The 20,050-nt window shown below is 42.2% G+C and overlaps 1 protein-coding gene across 7 annotated transcripts in view; it reads right to left on the reverse strand.

Moving 5' to 3' along the window:
• Positions 1 to 20,050, reverse strand: part of TANC1 (tetratricopeptide repeat, ankyrin repeat and coiled-coil containing 1) — a 211,830-nt gene that overhangs the window by 167,255 nt on the left and 24,525 nt on the right. For 5 of the 7 annotated variants that reach the window (XM_087819835.1, XM_016215958.2, XM_016215222.2 and 2 more), the window contains exon 2: positions 16,958 to 17,045. The exons of 1 other annotated variant lie outside the window; for it this stretch is intronic. The gene's annotated coding sequence lies outside the window, so the exon portion shown is untranslated. Of the gene's footprint in view, positions 1 to 16,957; positions 17,416 to 20,050 lie in introns of those variants that run through there. One more of the 7 variants, XM_016214501.2, reaches the window with a different exon arrangement.

Here is a 20,050-nt window from a genome sequence, read left to right on the forward strand (position 1 = left end):
CTGATGTTTCCAGCTTCCACAGCCCTTCCTCCCCACAGCTGAAGCCTCTTGACCCCCCGCCCCCACCTTCCCCTCACTGGCTCAATCCAGTGGGAATTTCTAGAATAGAGATTTAAACAGCTCGGGCCAAGTTGCTCTTGCTGCTTAACAGGCCCTGACCCTGTGTCTAGTAACTTGATTTCTTTCTCCTGCATTCCACAGGCCTAACTCACCCTCTCACTCAGTTATGATAACCATGCCTGAGTCCATCTCTTGATAACCTGCAAGTCCCGCAGGGCTGAGATGCTGCCTTATCTTGGCAATCCTCCAGGGGTCTGGAGGTCTACCCTGCACTCACATGGGTGCCCATGTCAGGCCACTCTGATGCCCTGGGCCACCCAAGAGCCCCATGTGCCAGTCCACTAGCACTAAAGACACCTGCTCTTTCCTCCTGGCACACTGGGCTTCCTCCTCCCAGCTACAAATACCAAGTCTGCTGCCCCTAGCATATGTCTCCCACCCCTGGGCGGGGAGTTCCTGGCCCAAATTGGGCCTCACTAGGAAATGACTCAGATCACAAGAAGTCAAGGGTCCCTTGGCCAGAACACAAATAAGTCACAAGATCTGGATCCTACCCTATCAAAAATTTAAAGCCCAGCAACAAAACATCAACAAAGCAAGAGAAAATAGGATATTATCTTGTCCCTGAGAACAACACCCTCATATTAACAGGGCATGATGAAGCCACAGCACCCTCATTCTCTAGTTCTAAGGTAACACCTGAAGACTGCCAGAGAAATGACTGCAACTGTGTCTTCCCTGGGTAGAGGGGAATCAGAGGGCTTCTCATAAACCATTTCAAAGCTAACACCCATGACTACTGAAATTATAAGTAAGAAAATAACCAGATAAATACTTCTCTGCTAGGAAATCAAGTGATCTTCTAAAACCCTCTTAACAAAGCTAAATGTATATGTACATTTTTATCAATATCCTTTAAAAAAAAAATCAGACATTACAAACTAGCTGACTAAACTGTCAGCCACTTCAAAACAACATGCAAAACAGCAACCTTCATTTTATGGTCAAAGCTTATTTTTGTAATAGCCATCATTTTCCATAGAATTCTAGCATTTTCTGCTTTCTACCACTGTTCTGTAGAAAGACTTTTCCCCCTTGGCTTTATATCTTTGCTTTTTGATCTTAACGATCCTGAAAATTCCAACTTTGCAATTTTTTTCAGTCCTGGGAAGGAAAAACACAGTCATTTAAAAACCAAAAGCAGTGTCAACACTTCCTCAATGACACAGCTGCTATGAGTGACCAATGAACAAAAGTTTGTTTTGCTTCTTTCTTTCTTTCTTTTTTTTTTCTGGAAAATGATGACTTCTCTTTAAAATAATTCTCCAAGTTACTGAACACATGGTCAACAACAGTAAGGCATTAGTAGAGCAGAAAGCACTACCTAGGATCAATGACTCCAGACAGAAGACCCACTCTGTATGCTATACATGGAACACGAGTTCCATATTACAAGCCTAAAAAAAACCCAACCAAACAAAAAGTAGGCATGTGATTCAGCAATCCCACTCACTTCTGGGTATTTATCCAAAGGAACTGAAATCAGGGTCCCCAAGAGATATTAGCACTCCCATGTTCATTGTAGCACTATTCACAGTAGCCAGATGTAGAATCAACCTAAATGTCCATTGGCAGATAAATGGGTAAAGCATATGTCGTACACAAATACAATGGATTATTATTCAGACTTTAAAGAAAATCCTGTCACATGCTACAACATGGATGAATCTTGAGGACATTCTGCTAAGTGAAACAAGCCAGTCACAGAAGGTCAAATACTAGATGATTCCGACTCAAATGAGGTATGGAAGATACTCAAACTCATAGAAGCAGAAAGCAGAATGGTGGATGCCAGGGCTGAGGGGAGGGGTAAATGTTCAATGGCTATAAAGTGAAGCAAAATACAGAAGTTCTAAAGATCTGCTGTACAACATTGTGCTTAGAGTTAACAATACTGTACTCTTAAAAATTTTGTTAAAGAGTAGATCTCATGTCATATGTTTCTTTTACCATGACAAAAAAAAAAAAAAAAAAAAGAGGAGGAAACAGGCCCAGGATTTTAGATTATGCTGGTTTCCAAGCTCCCAGTCCTTCTACTGCTTCATATTGCCTACATGCCAGAGAAATATAAACAGCACAGCACAGATCAGCACATGATTAAGGGCTAGAGTACAGGGTAGGAGGAATGATGAAGGGACAAGAAACTACAGAAGGCTCAAGGAGTTGAGGAAGCACCAAGAGGAAGGCCACCTAGGACGCCCTGCATGACCAAGCTGAGCCTGTACAGACTGCAACAAGCCTGGCGTCTGAGTCCAGACACAAGCCAAGAAGGCATGCTAGGAAGTAGCTCTCAAAGCCTGCAGGGGTAGTATGTAGAAAAAATTCCACACTTCCAACTCATGAACTAACACTGACAGCTAAAAACAAGCAAAATCAAAGGAACCGGTCAGCATACCCTAAGCCATTTATAGCCTAGCCTTCAGAGTTTGAATGTTTTCCAAATCCCAAAAAAGGCCTTGCTATAGGACAAATAAGTAATATAAAAAGTTATGGGGCACAGCTCTTCATCAGGGCCAGTCTGACTTAAAATAATCAGGAATAAAACCAGAGAAATTGTGTAACATTTCTAAAGAAAGGAATAAAAATATTAGACTAATGCTCCATTTACCCCCTAACATTCCTGAAAAATTAGGAATGCTAAATAAATGAATCTTTTAGATAATGAAACTTTAAGCATAAAACCTGTGTTAATAGGGGACATATGTGCCTGGGTCAGTGTGGCTAAGTGGTTAGTGTCAGCCCACACACTGAAGGGTCTCAGGTTCGATTCCGAATCAAGGGCACATTCCTGGGTCAAAGGTTCAACCCCCCCCACCCCTGATCAGGGCAGTATGGGAGGCAAACAATTGATATCTCTCTCCCTCCCTTCCTCCCTCCCATTCTATCAAAAATCATTGGAAAAAATATCCTCAGGTGAGGATTAACAACAACAACAAAGATGGGGAATATCTGCATACAGACTAGTATTACATAGATATAAGGGAACTATCCTCATTTTGCTGTGTGATAATGGCATGGGGGGGGAGGCATCTTTCCTTATCATTTAGAGATGCATACTGAACTCCTTAGAACTGAAAAAAAACAATGCAGGGTTAGTAAAACAAGATTGGCAAAACGTTAGTATTTGTGAAGCTACAAGATTGATATATAGCAATTCATTATGTGCCTCACTCACTACTTGCATGTTTTTGACAGTTTCTATAATGACTTTTAAAAGCCCCAGGTTACCCATTTGGAATAAAATTGTCCCAAACATTTACTGCCCAAATTCCAGTTCTCTGATTAGCATACACAGTTATCTCTCTACCTGGAATGTCCTTTACTCCACCCAGACAACTCCTATTCACTCCCCAACACCCTGCCAGCTTTCTTCCGTTCACTCCAGAGCAGAGTTCTCGGTCTCCTCTGGGCTCCCACCATATCACATTCTTCTCTATTATGTACCCCATATTACATGATCATATATTTGTATATGAAACCATGTGCTCCCCCTATTAAGTAAGAAATATGCCCAAGGCCAATACACAGTATGGACCAGATAAATGTTTGGACATTAAACAAGACATAGCCTGGAATGATCATTAAAACCCGGTCATGGTCCTGCCAAGGGATCTTAGGAAGGCTGGTCAGGCTGCACAGCATGAGCTCTTCCCAAGCCGATGTCCTTGTACTGTCAAGCCTACCGACTTCTACAGCCTGCGTCCACTTCTCATTTCCAGAATGTCATTTCTTAGGGACAGAAACCCCAACAGACATCAAAGTTCACACTTCAAATGGCCTCCAGATAAAAGAAGAGACCCTGGGCACACACTAAGGAGAAAGCTGCATATAAGACACATAAAAGAACTATTCTGGATGGAGGGCGTTTCTGCTTTCCAAACCGCAACTGTGTTCGGGATAACAAAATTGCCGGGTGATGATAATTGTGCCTGTGCAATATCTCCATCTCCCTCCTGAGTAACAGACTGCTAAGAGCACCAACTGGGAAAGCGTGCCATTCTGGCCACTCTCCTGACAAGCAGTGTCAACTCAAGGGAGTCACATCACTTCCCCTCCACTGGCCTTCAAGTCTTCAATGATCAAAGTAGGAGAACCTCCTAAAGGCTGTTGTAAACAAGTAAAATAACATATCTCCAGGGCTGTCAAACCAATTTTTAAGGAGAAGAATTCTTTTCTTGTACAATTTCGAATGATAAAAAGATACTGATGTCTCTATTAATTTCTCTAGGAAAAAATTTCAGCTGTCTTCAGTTTTTAATTTTTTACATGGGAGTTTATAAGGCCCCTCTCTAGTGCTCCAAATTTTGACTTGATGGCCTGTAGCACACACCCTAGCCCTTCATTACACCTCACTCTACTGTTTCTCCTCTTCTTGCATGTGGACATTACGGTGAAGTAGAAAAGACAGGGACTCTGAACTCACAATAATCTGGAGTCTTGGGCTGGCTTGCCAATATTTTTCCTACACTTTTTTTATTTATTTTTACTTTTGAGTGTGTGTGAGACATTAAATTTGAAAAATAAAACATAAATTTGGCAATTCCTTCTGTTTTAATTTCAGTTGTATTCTGTTCAATTTAAATAAAATTAAATTTACTATTTTATTTTAAACATCTGCAGTAAATTTCTAGATGGTAAAATTACTTTTCCATGTGTTTTTTAAAAATTTTGTACCAGAAGCATAGATTAGTTTTGACATTAGGAAAATAACTTTTAAAAAGAAAAGCCTTAATAATTTTCAATTGAATGAAAAAAGGTCCACACCCTGCCCTCCAGCTTCATCAGACACGGATTTGAACCACTGACACCAAAGTGTAGGCAAAGGGTCAAATACTAGATGAATGTGATGACTACCATATCACTCAATATGTAAATGACCTGTTTTAAGTTAAACATGCTCCTAAAACTCTCACTGACAGTATCAGCTGTGAGATGATCAGATCATTTTGTTTAGGGTCCTGCACTAATGAGTAAGAACTTGAGTTTCTTTTCTTAGACTCTCTTAACTCCAGACTCCAGGCATCTCACGAAGTACAGCAGACGGTCCAAAACCACATCTGTACTAGCAAACCATTTCAAGTACCCTGGTGGTAATGATCCACAGACGCTGTATATATGAGTGATAACACATTATTACACATTAACCTAACAAGCCCTGTTTTCCCACAGATGATGGAAAGCTAAAAGTAGAAGCACTATGGTGTCTAGAAAAAGACTTAGACCAGAGGAGGCCAGTAAAAAGGAGACACTGGCTACACCACACAACAGATGTTATGTCTATATCACTCAACAGATGTGCCTAAAGGATTCTGGTTGTACCATAAAACAGACACATGATCTTGGACTAATCCCTTAAATTTGTTAGCCCTGACCAGCTTCAGATGCAAAGACAGCAAATTAGATGTGTTCAAGCCCTTCTTATTCTAAAATTCAATCTAAATCCACATATTCTTAATTGATTGACTATGAATTAAATAAGGTGTGTAAAATCCTTAAATAGTGGCTAGCATGCCATAAGCATATCATAAATGCTGGCAGCCGTTATTAAAATAAGGAGGTTCAGTTCTGTGTGTGTTATACACAGCATACATTTGCATTTCTTTGGTGGGATTTTCGAAAGGCAAAAAACACATACACTTTAAAGTCCTATTTTAATCAGCATTGTTAAATCAAAGGAGCCCAAAATGAAACAATAAATTACGAAGCTCTACATGAAAGGACATAAGCCTCACAAAACCGACTGGCTTTGTTTTGTTTTAAATTAGACTCTCAGTGAACTCTTGGCAGCAGGCGGGAAGAAAGCAGGAGTGCTGGAAAGACTGGCTGGCTCAGCACGCTCAGCACATGGTTACTGGAAACTGCTGTGTGGAAGTTGCAGCAGAGATCAGTAAGACCCTGCCTCCGGGTCCAAACAATGGCAAGTGATGAGTGTCCCTGGGCTACAAACTGCGGAGTGGCCTGGATAAGTGAAAGGTTATCCTGAAACCTCCAGAGCAAAGGTCTCAAGCTAGTGGCTATGGGTTTGGTTTTTGTTCATAATTGAGTTAGGTTGCCCACACGTGGAGCTCGACAGATCATCCATAAATAAGGACCTCTAACTTCTCTTGGAAACGTGGACGTGCCCCCAGTATTGAGCCCGCATTCCCACTCAGCAACAACCTGCACTAGTTGAGTGGCACCTTTTCCACCAATGCTCCCTCATTTAACCCCGACCCTGGGGCTGGGGCTGGGCTGCCATTTGCCATGAGCCCACCCCCTCACTGGCTGGGGTCCGGTTTCCTTTGCCCACTCCTCCTGCGTGTAATCAAGGAGCTGCCTAGTGGCTCAGGCTCTGGAGCAGAGACCACTGAGCTGGAATCTCTGCTCTGCCACATACTAGCCATGTTATTATCTTCAGCAAGTAATTCACCTCTCAGTTTCCCATCTGCAAAACTGGGGTATTAATAGCATTTACCTCATCGGGCTGGTGTGAGGGGAAATGTGTTGTTAACTGCAAAGTGCTTAGAGCTGTGCCTGATACAAAGCAACTGCTCTATAAATATTAGATGTTACTACTTTCTGGTCCCTGAGGGCATATGCGTTTGGAACTTCTGTCCTAGAGCTTTAATGCTCTAAAGTTACATACTAAAATATTTTATGATCAAAAAGAAAATGGCATATGGCAAAAGCTACTCAGATACAACTTAATTACTAGGCCCACTGGACACAAAGGACAAATATATGATTTCACTTGCATGAGGTACCTAGAAGAGGCAAAGGCAGAGAGACTATAGAAAAGAGGTTAGAGGGCGGAGGAAGAAGAGAAAAGAGAGTTAGTGTTTCATGGTGCGGAGTCTCCCTGGGGATGAAGACGTTCTGGAGATGGATGGATGGTGGTGATGACTATGCAATAATTTAAATATACTTAATGCCACTGAATTAGTCACTTAAAAATGGTTAAAATGAACATTTTTATGTATATTTTATTTTTTCTAATGTTTGTGTGCATGATATGCCTGTCATTGCTCTTTTTAAATAAAATTTATTGGGGTGACATTGGTTAATAACATAAGTTTTGAGTACATTTGTGTAATACGATATCTGTATTTGTTATATTTTAGCACCATTTTTTTTTAAATGAAGTACTAGAGCCAACACAATTTGGTCTTCTGCTACTTGCTAGATTAAGTTGTTAATGATTGCAAAGACCCCAAATGCACTATAAGCTCATGTTCTCAAAAGCCAAATATGCACTGCATTTCCCGTAATAGTTTAGGAAGAACAGTGTTAACTATTTTAACAGCTGTGCAGCACAACAGTAGGCTTTCTCCTCAATCTGGAGGGCTCGTGGGAACGCATCTGCAGCAAATATGGTACGAGGCCGGTGGGATAGACTTTTATACCTGCCTACACCAGTCGGGCTATTCTTCCTTCACTATAAAATGCTCCACAGACACCTCATCCTCTCTTTTCTCTCAGCAAATATATAAAACGTGAGGCTTCCTGCCAAGCACTATGTCACTGGCTACCTGTGAACTGTGGGATGCTCGGCAACCATGACAAGAGGTTTTGATCTACACACCTGTTGAAAAATAGCATTCGAAACACACACACCCGGAGCCCTGCCAGGCACGAAAGAATGTCCCAAACCATTTCAATGACAGTCTTATTTTTAAATTTCTACATACTGCTACTTTCTATGGTATCTGTCCTCTATTAAAAAAATATATATATATGTAAAATATAAGCAAATTTAAAAGGATTTTGAAAACTGCGTTTAACCTGAGAAAAACACTGCCCCCCAAAGGTATATCCGGTAGGTATTTGTAGTCTTCCAACTCAGAGCCACTGCAAATATTTCTTTCCAAACATTTACAGGACCCTCCCCTGCAAGTTTATAATCTTGAGTCAAACTGCACCTAGCCCTCTCTAAGAAGAAACTGCACTACACTTGGAAATGTCTTAAATAAACTGATGACTTTAGGGCACAAATGCTTGGCAAGAAAGATCCCTTTAAATATTACCGAAAACTCAAAATTCAACATAGAGTAATATGTTGTTTTATCCATTAAATATTACCTTCTGAGGACCAACTCACACTTAGAGTGAGAGAACTACCTGGTACCTTGATTTCCACTGTTGCCAGATAATTAAGAGACCGACTACCCAGGTGGCTGTATGTCCTATATTTAAACCCTCACAAACACTGGTGATCATTTTCCCCTGCTAGGACAAAAAAAAAGTACTCCAAAAAGGCTAACAGGGAAAAGATCATAGGCAAAGTGCACAGTTTATACCTCTTTAAAACCAATGTGTACATCAAATGACAAGTTATTTTTATATTCCAGGGATCAAAGGGGGAGAAGATAAAAGTTTTTAAAACTCACTGAAAAAACAGCCTCAAGCAAAACTATCTCCATCTGAGAAATGGCTTCAGTCTACCAGCCAGCATGGCAGGGACCTGGGGCAGAGTTGCTCTTTCTGTTCTGTGAGTAGAAAGCTTGGTCTTTCCTGTCAAAGCTGCATATGAACCAAACAACCAATATTAAACAGGGCTGGGAAAGTTACTGAATTACAAGACAAGAAGACAGTGTGACCCCAAGATCTGCTGCTGTTATAAGCTGAATTGTGTTTCCCCCACCCCCAAAATTCATGTTGAAATCCTAACTCCCAGTACCTCAGAATGGGATTTTATTTGGAGATAAGGCCTTTAAATGGAGTATTCAAGTTAAAATTAGGTCATAGGGTGGGGCCTAACACAATATGACTGATGTCCTTATAAAAAGGGGAAATTTGAACTCAGAGGCAGACATGGACGAGGGAAGATGATGTGAAGAGACAGAGAAAAAAGATAGTCATCTACAAGCCAAAAAGGGAGGCCTAGAACACACCCTTCCCTTCCAGCCCTCAGAAGGAGCCAGCTCTGTCAACACTCGATCTGGGACTTCCAGCCTCCGGAACCGTGAAGCAATACACTTCTGTTGTTTAAGCCACCCAGTCTGTGGTACTGTGTCACGGCCGCCTTAGCAGGCTAAAGCAGCTACTTACCAGCCGTGTGGCCTCAGACTCGACACAACCCAGTCCTGCGGGGCCGCTCCTACAGAGTAGACAGGAGACAACACCCAAATCTCTAAAGGCTATGGAGCCTGTCAGCGTGGTTTCAGGCACAGCGGGTTACAGAAGGAATCTAAAACCCTCTCCAGCCTCTCCTGCAAAAACCTTACCACCTAGCTGGCACAGAGAATATAGAATGCATTGCAAATTGACCGCACTGCTATAAATCAGGGCCAAGGAGGTGTTTTATTTTAAATCAGATTATTTCCTTATCATTCAACAAGCAAAATAGCAGAACCAAATTTTAAGATAGGACTTTTTCCCAGGATAAACAGCAAGTACATCATTAACACTCTTGCGTTCAGTGAAGTTCAGGTACATCAGGATGTGTGATCCTCTATGTCTCACCCCCTTGGGACACAATTTTACTGCCCCAATATGATGTAACTGCCCCGCTTTGTCCACCAAATAGGATACAATTAGCCTTCAATAATGTCAGCCTGTTTCATCTCCCTAAATACATAATTGATTTTCAGCATTTTATGCTCCAGTTACCATCCCAAAGCAGACTGGGACAAGTTCACATTTCAAGTGCCCCTTCCTTGAAAGTATAAAAGCAATGATCGGAACAAGTAACAATCTGTCTTCAACTTTTTTTTGGAGGAGTCATTTGTTTACCACCTTTTCCAGTTTCTCTGCCACTCACATATATGCCCCTCATGTATGAGAAAAGACACAGAACCTAATCAGCCTGGCTGGGAACAGTGCCACGTATATGATGAGAAATGGCCAAAGAGAAGAAGGAACCGTCTTTCTTTAGAACCTGAAAGAATAGCTTCTTACATTCCCAATAGAAACAGATTTAGGACCAATGTCAAACAAAAAATTAAAAGCTTAAATTTCCCTAAAAAAAAAAGTAGAGCTATATATTTAGGTCATTTTATTTTTAACCACAGCCTTCTAAATGACCTGAATATCCCAACATCCACTCTAAATGACAAGTTTTGCAATTCCTATGAATAATTTAGTTGGGAAAATTTGTTTTACTTATTGAATAAAAATGTTACTTCTGAAAATGACAAGCCAGTTGCCCAGAATAATTTTCAGTCTGAATAGCTTCCATTACTCTTAGCAAAAAAATGGCATGTGAGGGGACAGAACAACTTTAAAACTGGGTCTCCTGCAGGGCAGAGAATTCAACAGCCAGATGGAAAAGGGGCAATTTTTGTTTACCTGAAATTTTCCATCTATTCACCATCTCTCAAAAAAAAAAACACAACAAAAAAAAACTAGACGTACGGAGGTATTTTAAAGTTCCAAAGCATGTGTTTGAATTCAATTTCTGAAAGACACTGCTATTAGCACAATCAAATGCAGTGACTTTCTTAGGACATGGAGTGAGTAATCTATGCCAGAGTATTTTACTTTGACTTCCACTAAAATGGAAACAACAACCACATCAGCCTCAGCAACAACAATATGGTTAGTGGCTTTCTCTGTTTTGTTTTTAAATCCAACCTCACTCTTACAAAACCAGTATCTCAAATAGAAGAAAATCAATGTATCCAAAATGTTGTTGGCCTTGGGAAACAAAACAGCATTTATTATTGGTGGGGAGCAAAGGGGAGGGGGGATGGATCTGCCTGTTTCCTGTTTCCTTTTATTTGGAGAGCATGCCTCTGGTTTAGCATCTGCGTCTCTCTGGGTCCCTCACTCCTTCCTAGAAGTCCTTGCAGCTTGGGAACCGAAACTGGGGTGAGGGGCCCAGCTATTCTCCACTTTTTGGGTGCCAACCTAGCCTCTGGATGCATACATTTCTGTCTTCTTAAATATTCTGGCTATATGGGCGCAGGCCTCCATGTCCAGCGCTCCCTGTGAGCAGCCCAGCAAGCCTGACTACTGTGGAATTCAGTATTAGGAAGCCCATTGTTGACCATATTTAAGTCATATTCTCCAATATTAGTTCTGTTACTAAAAAAAGTACAGTTTGAATTCCTGATGTCTTCTTTCTCCTGTCTCTATCAGAACTAGTTCAGAACTCAGACTTGCAGGAAAACCTGGGGTGTCATTTACTAGCCCTCCTCAAATCCCAATAATTCAAAAAAATGAGTTTTTCCTCTTTGAGGGGTAGAATTTGATATCTTGGTATCTTTAAAAGTTTATTTTACTTCTAAGTAACTTCTCAGAAAATAGAACAATTCTAATACCCAAAACACTGACTTTCTTCCATTTCATGCAAAACACAGAAGATCACTGCTACTATTACTATGACCACTTCCCATCATATTCCAGCTCAGCTACTCACTAGCGGCAGCTGAGTGAACCTGTCCGTTATTCACCCTCATCTGTAAAATGGAAATAGTGAAACCCCTACCACATGTGTACGATTTACAGTGAATGAAATATGGATTAACTATTGCACGTAATGTACCTGGAACACACACATAGGTCGTGTAGCATAATGTCACCTCCCACCTTCACCTCTTCCAAGTGGACATTGGAACCAGAAGGACTCCGGGAGATTATTCCAATAAACCTTTCTTCTGCCTTTAGATGAGGAAATTCAGATCCAACGTGAGCCAGGGATCTCAATTTTTGAGTGAAAAAAGAAAAAAATTTTTAAAGCTTTCATTCACTTCTACTAACACATAGTTCCAATTGTTGTTTCTTTCCCATACCCTTGAAATAGAACTGACAGATTATAATCTGAATGCTAGAGCCACGTGTACCAACAATGGGGAGGACTCGCAAGGTTTACAGGCATGCCTGCCACAGGCCAGGCCCTCCACTACCGCTCCCACGACTTCTCATTCAAAGGGTAAAGAAGGGCACGTTGCATTCATTCCCCCAATGAGTCATGTTTCTGAAGTCAGCATAACTTTTCCTTGAGTCACTCTTAGTGAGGTCACTTTTCTTAAGGTCTCACAGCAACCCCAAATCCTTACTTTATCAGTTTCTAATTCTGTCTCTGTCACATCTAAGTATTTGCCAGCTATCACAAGCCACAAACTCATCAACTAGTTATTTATGAGAGTGAATAAGCCTCTTTTATATAGAATTAAGGACAAGAATATTTACTACTGGTATTCTCTGAATGATACTATAACTATCACTTATGAAAACTTATCCTATCTTTTGAGAAAGTTCCTAATGGAATGAAAGGTACCCATAAAGGCCATATTTCTACTGGTTCTTTACTATCTGGCCACCTATTTTCAGAGGAGGCTTTTCCTCTCTTATTGTGAAATGCTCTGCTGAATATATTGCAATAGCACTTAAGTATTTTATTTATGGATAATCAATAAAATGCCATCACTGTTGAGATGCTGTCAAAATCCACTTTCCGTTCAGTACTAAGTACACAATTCTGCATTATCTCAAATGAAGTGTTGGCCGAATCTATCATTTATTTCTCCAGCCTGCTTTTAGTTCCTCCAGAAACAATTATTTGAATTATTCTAAATCTGTCTGGAATTCCCAATTTATCTGAGTAGTTAAACCCAGTCCCAGAGATCAACAGAAAACTGCAGGTGATCAATCTACCCCAACCATCACCCCAAATCCATTCATATTCATCCCTACTCGTTGGTCTGAGGTGGGCATCGATGCTGTCAGGCTGGCGAATTCTACTTTGGAGAGCTGCTACAGGACTCTCCCCAGGTACACAAACAGTGGTTTATTAACTTGATAGTCTCCCTTCAAATGATCTTTTAAATCCAGAAGCAGGTAAAGTATTTGACAATCTTAGAAAATGTTAATTTATGGGGAAACTACGACTAATTTACCACCAAATATTCCACAATAATGACAGTAGGTGCCCCACTACAGGCTCCCTGTTCCTGCCTCTCCGGAGACTTCGGCAGCCTCTTACCCTAACCTCTCCCGAGAACTGTGATCAGAGTCTCCTCCTCGCTGCCCTTTCATCCACCCACAGCTTTTGCCAAGGTCAAGTCCAATGATTTCACCTTATTTCCATTTTCTCACTTCCAAACGATTAACTTGACTTCCTTGCCACTCCATTCAGGTCTATTCCTTTCAAATAGCTGGAATACTTCTAAAATTTAAAAGCAATTTTGCATACTTTGCATAAGAACTATATTTTTTCCTCCAGCATGTCCAGCATAATCAGTTATGAGGAAGCGTTTAGACCATTCTAACAGGGACACTTTATTCTGTAGGAGTGTGACCACCTCCCCAACATTTTCAAGCAGATGGCCAGGGAGAGCTTTCTAGTTTATACCCCAAAACATCCTACACTCAATCTGCCTGATGGTTTACCTCTCTGTCAATTTCTCATCCACATATCAGTCCAAAATTCCAGCAAACCCTCCCTCAAAAAATGCCACGTGCTTTCCCTTCTAGATTACTTTCAGTCTTTCTAAACCAGATAAAAAGAGGGTACAAGATGATCTGATGGATATAGAAAGAAAATATTAGAATGTCTAATCGTGTTTACTTGTCTCATTCTTTTATTTCTATTTTTGTGTATAAATGCAAATAGTTTATTAGTAAATAATTTGTGATTATAATTCATAAATATATATACGCTGTAGGTATGAGCAAAAAGTATTTTATTGCTAAGATTGCTGCCAAAAATATTTAGACTACTGGGCTAAACAATAACACCTTATAATACATAATTTTGGTGCTCTATGGACAGCTCTTACTAAAATGTTTAATTCTAGTTGTTTGGCTAGTAAAATATTTTGTATTCATGTAGTGTTCATATGGTAACATAATATTTTTATTACTACAATCAGACCTCACTCTTGGCTTTCCTATTAGATCTCTGAATTATATTTTCTCATTCAGGTCTATTCGTAAAGACAGTCTTCATAGTTTAAAAAAATGTTTTAGCCCTGGCTGGCATGCTCAGTGATTAAAGCGTCAGCCTGCGCACCAGCGTGTCACAGGTTCGAGTCCTGGTCAAGGGCACGTGCCTGGGCTGCAGGTTCAATCTCCAGCCCCAGTTGAGGCACATGTGGGAGGCAACCAATTGATGTGTCTCTCACATATCGATGTTTCTCTCTCTCTCCCCACACCCACTCCCTTCTACTCTCTCTGAAAATCAATGGAAAAATATCCTCACTCCTCCAGTGAAGATTTAAAAAACAAAAAGTTTTAGTCTTTACTTCAAAATTAAAACCAAGTAAACAAACATCCTTTTAAAAATAAATAATGCTTAAGAAAAATTTTCAAACAAATATCACACTTACAAGGTACAGGCACTATTCTAAGTTGTTTCCCATTTAGTCTTTATAACATCATAATTATAAAATTATATAATACTAATTTTAATAAAATTAATTATTGAATTCGTATTTTTAATTGATGGAGAACTTTACTTTGTGAAACTCAAGACAACTTTAAAGCCGCAGTAAACAATGTTTTCAAGTAAAGGTTCTGAGGATGTTATGCTCTGTGCCTTCCACTTTATCTACCCACTGCCAAGAAATCCCAGTCATTAATGGTGTGGCCTTGGGCAGGCCATTTAACCTCTCTGTGCCTCAGAATTCTTATCTGCATTCAGTTCATTCACTGAGTACCTACTCTGTGCCAGGCCGTTCTCAGCTGGGGGATACAGCAGTGAACAAAAGACAAGATCCTGTTCTCAAGGAGCCTATGAGATAATACCAGGAAGGCACTTGGCCCAGAAGATAACCACTCATTATGATGTCAGCCATTATTATTTTCCCAAACTAAGGGCTACCTTAGTGATCATTATCTGAGTCCTAGTTTCATTTTAAGGGAAATCCCACTTGCCTTATTCTACCTAGCCCCCGAATGTTTCTTAGTTGGAGAAAAAGGGCAGAGAAGGGGACAGAAATGATTCATCAGACTTGGTGCCAGTAAGCGTATTAACTCTCTACCTTTCCTTGAAAATTACAGTTGTAAAGCTCAGTAGATCCAGCCAGCTACTGGGGGTAAAACATATTAGGGCCAGGGACCAGGTTTTGCAGATTACTTTTGATGGAGAGCATCCTGCTGCACTGGATCCTCTCAGGACTGGGTTTTTGATGCTGCTGCTGAAGGTACATTTACTCCTGGAGGTTGCGGCTGAGGTGCTGCTGTGCATCTGACAGCTGCAACATTTAACTGCAGAGCAACCGAATCCCTAATGATGCCGGCTCCCAGGCTGCCCTTCCAGGACCTGCTATGAGAACATCTCTTTATTTATTCAAAATTATTATATAACTGCAATCACAGGCCATGCTCTCCACGGTCACCACCGTGACACAGAAAGCATTGCTCCAGCAGCCTGCCTTTCAGTACTGAATCTAAAACCACCCTCAGGAGAATGAAAGAATTCTGCTGGGTCCAAAGTAAACACGTGAAGTAAAATGATAACAGGAACTCTCAAGAGAGCACTTCCCTCATAAACAGCTTAGATCACTTCACAAACACCTCACCAAATTCAAATATCTGAGCAGGCCAGCATCTCCAGCCGGGGGTCACACATGCCACTGGCCACCACTGAAGACAGGATACACCTCAGGAGTTTCAGGTTACAACCTCAAAAACTTCAGGAGGAGCCAGGTCAAATCTACTTCTGAATATATGTATTTTATGCCATTCTGCTAAAAAGAAAGAAAATCTGCGGCAAAATGTTTGCAGTTTGCTGATGGGCTACGAAGCCAGGGAGTTGGCCATGGTCTGACCTCACCCTTGGAATTTGCCGTCAGCATTGAAAAAAGTCAATCCCCCGCACCACTGCCACCATCTCCTCCCCATATTCATGCCCCTAAATTCAGTGTCAGGTTTCTGATTTCAGACTTAATGGGCAGCAGGAAGGACAGAAGTTGAGGAGGAAGTTGAGAAAGGAGGTACAGGCTGAGCCCCATCTCTGCACTGTCCACACCTTTAGCCCCTCCTCCCACTGTGAGTCTCAATCTGGGAAGAATCTTCTACCAACAAGACTGTCTGAAGAGGAAGACACCCCCCCCCCCCCCCGCAAATACTGGGCTCTAAGCTTCTCTGGAGCCCCCAACCTTCTTCTGAGACCAGGTCAGTGTTACCTGGACTTCCCACCAGTTCCCTCACAACTTAGGCCCAGTCCAGACATGGGAGGACCATCCCTGCATCCAACCTCCCATCCCTGCAGTCCTGCTGCTCCCTCTCCCCCTACCCTCCTCTCCTCATCCAGCATTTTCCCTCTTGCAGTCCTCCCTCTACCAACAACCCCCTCCCTCTCCCTTTCCCTCTCCACCACAGCCTCTGGAACCTTCTTTCCACTGTCAAATTCCCTAGGGGTTACTCCGAAAGGCTTTGGAGTCAGAGGGATGTGGTAGTGCCCAGTCTCCACCAATTTTCTGGATGCCTCACCTTGGGCCAGTTGACTAATCTCTTCAAACCTGAGATGCCTTATCTGTCTGACAGAGTTTAAATGAAAAATACACATAAAGCATTTAGCAAAATCCTTAGCATACATTCATATATTTAATAAGTGCCAATTTTGTACCAGAAAAATGTTCCATAAGTGGTAGCAATTACCATTTTCTCCCTCCATCACTTTTAATTTTTTATTGTGATAAAATATGCACATTAAATTGATCACTTTAGCAAGTGTACACTTCCATGGCATTAAGTACATTCACACTGCTGTGCAGCCATCACCACCATCCATCTCTAGAACTTTCTTAGCTTCCTAAACTGAAACTGTATCCATTAAACACTCATTTGCCAGCACTCTCGCCCCTTGTGACAAGGCCTCTCTCCACTGAAGGGTGCTGGCTGAGCCCATTTTTCCAACCTCATATGAAACTCACCCTCCTTTGAGGTTCTCACAATTCTCACTGTTACCTACCTATTTTGGGTAACTTCTGCTGTTCACTGGAAAAAAAAGAGGGTGAGGGACTTCGTTCTCAATTTTCTCCTCAGACAGAGGTCAGCTCCTAAAGACACAAGAGCACAGGGGTGAGGGAGGGGGTGCACAGAGGGGCCTGGACACCCCAGATTAGAATCTCATTATTTATTAACTGTGTGACCTTGAGCAATTAATTACTTAAGCTCTCTGGATGTTAAGTTTCCTCACCTATCAGCGGCGATAGTAACAGCACCCATTCACAGAGCTGCTGTTGAATTAACAGTTCGAAGCACTGGGAGCAGAGCCCTGCACACAGCGCTGTGACTCCAGTTCCTATCATCTCACTGCTCCTGAGCCTCTAATCCTTGGCTCCTGACTCCAGGCAGCCATTCCCAGGGCCACACCTTAGAGTCAGAGGGCACAATTCAATGCTCTTGCTTGACGACCAACCGTAACCTCCTATTTTTGTAGTGCTCACAGCCCCCTCACTCCCTGGAGTGGGTCAGCTTTTTCATTCCCTAGCAGGACTCTGCCACTGATGATCTAATTCACTCCCCTGCCACACCCTCCATGCTCTGCAACCCTCTTGTCTCACTTGTTAGAATCAATACCACAACTTGGCTTCTCCACACCTGAATCCCAGACCCAAAGTTCCCAGAGAAGTCGCTCTACTCACGGAGAAATGCCACTACATTTGAATGTCTCTGACCCAGAAAGGCCCTCGGTATCCTAAAAAAGCCCCCTTCCACTCCCCTCAACAACCATCTCAAACTTCTACCATCAGGCCCCTCAACCCTGCTCTAGCAAATGCCCTTTCCTCCTTTTAACCCAGAAAATCAACCCAGGACGCTTGACATACTAACACTGTAACCTCCTGCCCCCATTCCTTACCCACATGCATAGCCCTGGCTTCTCCCCTATCCAGTCAACCTTCCATCGGCCTCTCCTGCAGCTCCCTCCTGTATTCCACACTGCCTCCACACTCATCCGTCCTGCTCCCCCCCACACACACTGTTTACCCTCCACACCTCAGCTTCCTCTCTGCCCAACCCACACCACCTCACCTCGCTACTCCCTTGAGACTAAGCTCAAGAACCACCTCCACCAGGAAGTCTCCCCTCACTCCCCCTCCTCTGATTCCTTTAACTTCTGCAAACCTCACTTTCCCACTTCCTCTGATTGTGTCTTTCCCTGAGAACAGAGGCTACATGATCCACTGTGAATCCTCAGGGCCTGGGACATGGGCGGAGGGGTAATAACTATTGAACAAATTAAAGGGTGAGCATGATTTATTAAATGTTTTATTAAAAACATGACCAACTGCCCAGCCAGGCATGGCTCAGCGGTTGAGCATCGACCTAGGTAGGATCCAGGACATGACGGTTCAATTCCCGGTCAGGCCACATGCCCAGGTTGTGGGCTCGATCCCCAGTGGGGGGCATATAAGAGGCAGCCAATCAATGACAACCCTCTCATTGAAGTTTCTATCTCTCTCTCCCTCTCCCTTAAATCAATAAAGATATGTTTTTTTAAAATAGTAAAAATAAATAAAAAACATGACCTATTAAGATTCATAATCAGCCACTCACACATGATGCCATACATTTTCTTCCTCTGATCCAGACTAAGAAACATCCCTCCCCCTGCCTTCCCAGAACAAATATTCCTTTGATGAAAGAAAAAACCAGAAACAAAACACTACTTCCTCCTCAAGCAAAACAGAAAACCTAAAATAGCTGTTTATGAAAAATATCCAGCTGACACTGGCTTAGATAGGAGTAAGTGCTGTTGTCCAAGCTGAAGAGGAGAAAGGGAAGTTTACTTTGGAAGGCTACCTGGGGAGGCAGCAATACTCAAATCCTACATAAGAAAACTGCCCATCATAATAAATCTCAGGTCTATTTATAAGGCAAGGGAGAGGAAGCGGGTCACGCTGGTGGAAATTTCCTTCCTTTGTTTAGTTTTATTTCAGGTATGGCTTCCATACGAATTTCTCGAAACTAACTTACGAGTTATTTTACGGAGAGTCATTTCGAAGGACCCCAGGGAGCTGCAGATGGTACCTCGGGGGCCCATCTGTTTAAGGATGAAAGCTTGGCGTACACCATTACATCACTCTGGCCTTCCTCAGCAACTTCCTATCCGACAAAATCTAGATGTTTGCTCTGTCAACAAGATATTTGTGTTTGTCCCCAGCCTCCGGCTTTGGTTCCTGATTAGTTTTAAAATCATTATGCACCCTAGCTGAATAGGACTACTGTTAGCAGCTGTAAAGTCCTCTTCTGGGCAAATCCCCAAGTCTGTGGCCTTCAGGGAGTGATTTCTGTCCTTTCCGTATAATTACACTCTCCTGATTGATGAGCTGATCAGCTCTCCGACCCCCATCCAGAGCTAAAGCCTCTCCCTTCCTGCTCTATTTATTTTCCCAGAGGACCAGAGGGGAGGGAAGAATGGTGTGGGGAGGAAGGCTTGGGCTCTGCCCAAATACATGCTCAGGCGCTATACCTGACAGAATGAGCACTCAGCACTGTCCCAGGCCAGACCCGCCATCCCTTCCAGCCGTCTTGAAAACTGCCCACGTTGGTTAATGCCAATGCAGGTTTTGGAAACACGTGGCAGGGAAACAGTTGCTATCTGCTGGACGCACAATGGTCCAATGCCCCCAAGAGCAGACTCACCCCAGTCAAGCATGGTCCCCTCATCACACACACCCGTGATCACCTCTGAAAGTGCCTACGTAACCTACATATCCTCTCCAACTTTTCAGCCTCCTCTGCGCTCAGCAGGGCACAGTGACAGACACTGTCAACTCAGCACCAGAGTTGTAGGTGAGGGACCACAACCTTGGCAGAAGTTCCATTTGAAAAAGTTCCACTTTTGGTTTTGGTTTTGGTTTTTAGGGGGAAGGGAATTATGTGTACTGATGTTGGCAACTTACCTGGAAATACTTTTTAAAGTATGAGGAGAGCTAGGTAGGTATGTGATAAAGCAGAGATCACAAAATCTGAACTGTAGACTCTAGGTTGTGGGCATGTGGGCGTTCACTGTTCATTGCTTTCAACTTTACATGGGAATGTCTTCATAATTAAATGT

This window comes from Miniopterus natalensis, chromosome 8 (genome assembly GCF_054644295.1).
Source record: "Miniopterus natalensis isolate mMinNat1 chromosome 8, mMinNat1.hap1, whole genome shotgun sequence".
Classification (NCBI taxonomy): Eukaryota; Metazoa; Chordata; class Mammalia; order Chiroptera; family Miniopteridae; genus Miniopterus; species Miniopterus natalensis.